Source organism: Phragmites australis, chromosome 2 (genome assembly GCF_958298935.1).
Source record: "Phragmites australis chromosome 2, lpPhrAust1.1, whole genome shotgun sequence".
In the NCBI taxonomy this organism is placed as follows: Eukaryota; Viridiplantae; Streptophyta; class Magnoliopsida; order Poales; family Poaceae; genus Phragmites; species Phragmites australis.
The window spans coordinates 42,574,988-42,580,987 of NC_084922.1; positions in this window are offsets into that span (position 1 = coordinate 42,574,988).

Genomic DNA, 6,000 nt, shown 5'->3' on the forward strand with positions numbered 1-6,000 from the left:
ACAATTCATCTTAATATATATATATATATATATATATATATATATATAATTAAGAAATATATAAGATTATAAAAGTATTTTAAAGACAAATATATTTCTATGATGTTTATTTTTTTAAACTAAATATTTTAAAAGTTATTAATATCAAAGTTTTGATCAGATATTATCTAAAACATCATGCATGACTCGAGGGAGTAGAATGACAGATTGAAGTTCGTTGCCCGCCCGTCGAAGCAACCGCGGCGAATCATTGCTTTAATTCGGGGCGCATTCGTGCGGCGACGGCGACGTCTTGGACGCGCGGCACGCTTGCCTTGCCCCCCAGTGTCATGTCCACCCCTTTTGGGGAAAAAAATCTCGAGTACTCTGGAGTAGCTGGTTGCGCTGTCTCTTGCCAGCGAGCGTCTCACCTAAGCCTAACTATCTGTACGTACGTGCACCTGTCCTGCTCACTTAAATCGTGACGCTTAGTCTGGATCCAGAATGTCTTTAATTAGCATAAGCTAACCGCATGATCCTGCACAAGATGATTTCCGGCCATGCACATGCACGTCCCTGCTCGCGAGTCGTGGCTACTAAATCCCGTGCCCTTTTTGTCTAGTCTCGATGGAGCACACGCGTATATACTGGCGCCAAAGTTTACATAGACGTCGTGTTGATGACTAGCGTCTCCACGTAGCTACCAAGGCGTAGTACGCCCTTATAATATGATGATACTCTGTACCGCTCGTCGGCACGTAGTAATGTACATTGAAACGGTGTAGTATAGATCCTCGAGTGAAGTCATGCTAACTTTAAAACGGTGTGAGCCTATTCAATCTAAAATAAATAGATAAGGTTATAATAAATGGAACTATATACTGCGCGACTCTGACTTTACAAGGTCCGAGTCGTAGTACACGTAGTGGATCCATAATGTTTTTTATTAGTTTGGATGATAATTTAAAATTTGCATTCAAGTCTAAGCAAAATAATCTCAACTGAGAGGACGTGTTTCTATCTTGTAGATTATTCTTTATTTCGTGTCTCATGTATCGGATTATTATTTCTTAGATCTGAGACGTGTTTCTATTTTATTAGATTATTCTTTATTTTGTGTCTCATATATCGGATTATTATTTCTTAGATCTGAGCTGTGTGCACCTTGGTTATATAGATTAGGAGTAAATTCTTATGTTATGTATCAGTTTGATGTAACGATCAGAGTTAATAAAGATTTTTTTTAAAAAAAGTGAAGTCATGCAATATAGAGTATATTTGTTTGGAGAGATATCTTGTACGTGAGATGGTCATCTAAGTTTTTAGATGTTTGGTTGGAGGATATAAGCTAGATGTGACCACCTATAAAGAATATTCTTATCAGTTGCTAGATGAGTTTATCTGCGAAAAAGTGCAGAATAAAACCATCAATATTCTAAAGGAAATTTATTCATACTGATATACCTATTTTGGTTGGTTAGAGTAAAAATATTTTTTAGCACGTTTTAAATATTATTATCTTCCAAACTGTTTATTTGATTTATGATCTGATTGTACCATTATAGTCATTACAATTAATTCAACCAAACTAGATCTCACATAATTATATTTTGATAAAAAAAACAAAAAATATGACAAATAGGTCCTACAATTTTTTAACTCTGTCAAAATTCTATCCGTACAACAGAATAAAAAATTAGACCACTTTATTCATATTATAAAATAAAAAATTAAATCACCTCATTTAACAAAATATAAAGAGTCATATACCATCCAGATTATCCTTCCACCAAACGCAGCCTAGAGTACTCCGCTCCGTAGCTAGCGCGCTGCGCGGGTCTGTTTCATGCACGGATCGATGGATTCGTGCCGTGTGGCCCGCTGGACGGGAACCCCGCGCCTGGACCATGGCCATGCAACAATCCGCACCGCGGCCACCAGGCAAATCGTCGCCCTTCTTGTATGGGAAGAAAATTATATGGGACCGGTTCTTAAAAAAGGCCCCATCTTCGTCTTGTATGTGGTTACACCCGGCCGTCCGCTAGCCCGCAGCCGCCTCGTTCCCGCCCCCTAACCACACGCGATTCGTTCACAGGGGCTCAACGGCCGCGGCGCCCGGGCCATAGCTCAGCTCGATCGGCGGCCTTGCGGTTGGAATAATGCGCGCTACTCGAGTGGGCAGGGGTGAAGGGCGACGCAGAGGGAGCTGGAGTTGTGACTTGTGGCCGAGATCATGGCGTGTGGGCGCGCCGGGTGGCATGGTGGAGGCAGGAGGCTGCTGGTTGGCGGAGAAGACGTACGGTGGATGAGGCAGGTGTAGGTCGCGCGCAAATCGGCAACATAGCATTCCTCCTCGAGGCAACAGTGAACTAGACCGGTTGATGGAAATTAAGAGAGCGGCAGCCAATTTTGCCGAAAATTAAAGGACGGGTATTTCCATCAGCTATCTCGATCAGACTTTTTCAGGAATCCGCATTGGTCCATAAAGGTTTGAAGTCTGATGGCTACGTCCTCCAACAATTTTAAAAAGAAATCTTGATGGGAGGCTGCGGGACATTTGACGGTGACAGAGGCGCCTACTATTATTTAACACTTTGCAAATACCATTACAACGAAAGTAGCGTGTGTGCTTCTTTCTGGTCTTGTAATCTAAAAAAAAGGCAGCTTGGGTTTTTGCTAGATGAAAGCTACCAGTGCTTAGTACTATACGTTCCAAGTGCGCAGGTTCAGAGATCCAAAGCCTCTTTGGTTGGTCGAAGTGTCGAACAGCGGAGGTGCACACCATGACACCAGAGGGACGTCCAAGCCCAAGCATCGATGGTGCCAGAGGAAGCATCCCCGAAAGCGTTCTTTGTGCTTGACCTTATCGAGATTAATCACATCGCATTCGCATCTATAAGTGTTCACATTATCTGGAATCAGCTGGATTATTTTCTTGACTTTTGCGGCAAGCACTTCGTTTTTAACTGGACGACTCATCTCTGTCATCGTCTATTGTAAAGGTACTACTAGTACTATAGGCCCAGCGTAATCTATAACTCCTTTGAAATTTGAGATTATCGCCAGTGGTTATTCTATCCGGACGAAATCACCACACAGGAGGAGCTATTACAGCTAACGATGCTATGGGAAAACATCCGACAGGTCAATCTGGTGCAGGGAGTACCTAACCAAATTACTTGGCGCTGGGCAACTAATAGTCAGTACAACCATGATGAAAACAATATGAATATCGTTTGGAAAGCGAAAGTACAACCAAAGGGTAAAACTTTTGTGTGGCTTCTCCTAAAAAAAAGATTATGACGGTAGATAATTTGATAAAAAAAGAGATAGCCACATAATCAGGTATGCTACCTTTGTGACCAAGAAAATAAGATCCCAGATCATCTTGACAAAGACTATGTGTTCCTAAAAGAGATATGGTTGCATCTCCTTTCCTTACTATAACTTAATAATTTGTCTACGATGGACCGGTTTCACATCCTTCGTAGTTGGTGACGCGCAATAGCAAGGAAGATTGGCAAATGTCACAGAAGCCAGTTCGATGGGTTGTGATAAGCCTATGGTGAAACATTTGGAAGGAGAGAAATGCTAGAATTTTCAAAAAAAAAACAAGCAGTCCGGCCTGGATGTGGCACTTAAAATCAAAGAGGATTTTGACAAATACATGCTAGCTGCAGGACTGGCGGTTGTCAGGCCCCTTCCAGCATTCTTCATCTTTCCAGCTTTCACGTTGTTGTTTTCATTCATGTTGTTATTGTCCTGTGTCCTTTATTTTGTCATGCGGTCTGCTCCTCTATGAGCGTCCCCGCTTGTTCTGTATTTGCTTTTAAAACTCATTTTTATTCCTAGTCTAATAAAATTGGCAAAACTCATACCATCTTTCTCGAAAAAAAATTAAGATGATCGAGAGGAAAATTCTTAGAGACAACAAAACTTTTACCTGTCTTGAGCTTAATTATCTATGACTGTCAGAATGGTTTCCATATTGCCAAAATGACACTTATTGATTTTTAGACGCCTAAGCATTTCAAGATTCAAAAGTATATGTTTGAATAGATTTTACATAACTACACTTGAATAGATTTTACATAACTACACAACATTTGCTCACATTATCATAAAACTATACTTTTTGACAATCATCCAGACACACTTTGTAAGACATCAAAGGCCGGCGTCATAACAGAACCTTACCTTGTGTCTTACATAATTTTGCAATGGCCTCACAGAAAAAGGAAAGCTAGGTATTCTATGACGTGAACAACGTGAAAGAAAAAAACTGCGACTGCTTAGTATAGGGGTGGGCAAATAGTCCGAAAACCGAACCAAAATAATCGACTTTTGCATTTTGTTCAGTTTCTAAAACAGTACAAACCAATACGCTGCTAGTGATTCACTTTTCAACTTGCAAGAACCGAACTAACCAAATAAACCCATTTGATGTTATGCCATAGAAAATACTCCTCTAGCCCAACCCAACATAAAAGCTATACTCTAATCACTCTAATCTCTTCCACTTCGCAACCACTGTAACATGTAGTGCACTGTCTCTCGCCTACATGTCCTTGTTCTCTCACTCCATACCTGTGCGATGAACTCTCGCGATGAACTCTCGACTCCTCCCTTTGAATATTTAGGTTAAGAACCGAAATCCAAAAAAACCCGAAATAAATGGCTTAATTAGGTTCACTTTTTAATATTTCTTAGGGTAAATCGGTTTCTAGTTTCAAAAACCAAAAAAAATTATAATTAAAAAAAACCAAAATAACTATATTAAACGAATGCCTACCAATAATTCAATATTTGTTCACCATAGGTGGATTTTAGTTCTGGATCCACCACTACATCCAAAAGGCTCAACCACCTTAGGTTGCATCACCACTTTTAACGAACTTGTTGAAGAGGTATGTAATGTTTCAAGTAGATAAATCACAATAGAATATATGGGGGTTCTATACAGATCCATGCATTCTTGAGGATAATAACCCTATGTCTTGTTTATTTTATATTGATTTGAACTTGTTACAAGAGGATATTTAACTAGCCTAGATGGATCTAAACCTAGTCGATGACTTCCTTACTCGACTTCGGATGCCTTCTGACTTGTGGAAATGCTTACACGACTTATTCAACCTCTCCTTCCGCAGGGCCTCAGGCTCTGTATATGTAGAGGGAACGTACATCCTCTAAAGTATTCCTTCTTGTTCTTGGAGATATACTTTCCTGTTTACAGGATGTCCTTGTATCTACGGGTAGTTTTTTTTTATCTAGAGATCCTTTTACCAGAGATAGAGATATGTCTTAAGAATTGCGGAAACCCTTGGGATATCTAGATATGGTAATTATTTTATAATCATTTTCTCTAAGCATGACTCTATTCTTGCACATGTTGTTGAACGTTTCTTGCAGGTTGTAGATGAGATCTTCCTTCTTTTTTGTTTTGACAATGAGATCATCGACGGAGGCCTCAACATTCTGACTAATCTGATCATTGAGTATTATTTGCATTCCCCATTGGTATATGGCACCAGCATTCTTCAATTCCATGGGCATTTCAACATAGTAATAGACTCCAAACGGAATGATAAAGGAGGTCTTCTTCTCATCCTTTGTATGCATGCTAATCTGGTGATAACTGGAGTATGCATCGAGAAGGCTTAGATAGTCGCAGCCAGATGTGAAGTCAACTATCCGATCTATTCGTGGAGAAGGAAAAACGTCCTTAGGGTATGATTTGTTAAGATCAGTGAAGTCAACACACATTTACCATTTATCGTTTGATATTTTGATCATGATAGGGTTTGTGAGCCACTCGGGGTGCTCCACCTCCTGAATAAAATCCGCCTTGGTGAGCCTTTTGATTTCCTCTTTAATGATGTATTTCCGGTCAGGTATGAACTATTGGAGTTTCTGCTTGACTAGCTTTATATTGGGCCATATAGCTAGTTTGTGCTCTACCACATCCTTGGAGATCCCGGACATATCTGACGGTTGCCAGGCAAACATGTTGGCGTTTGC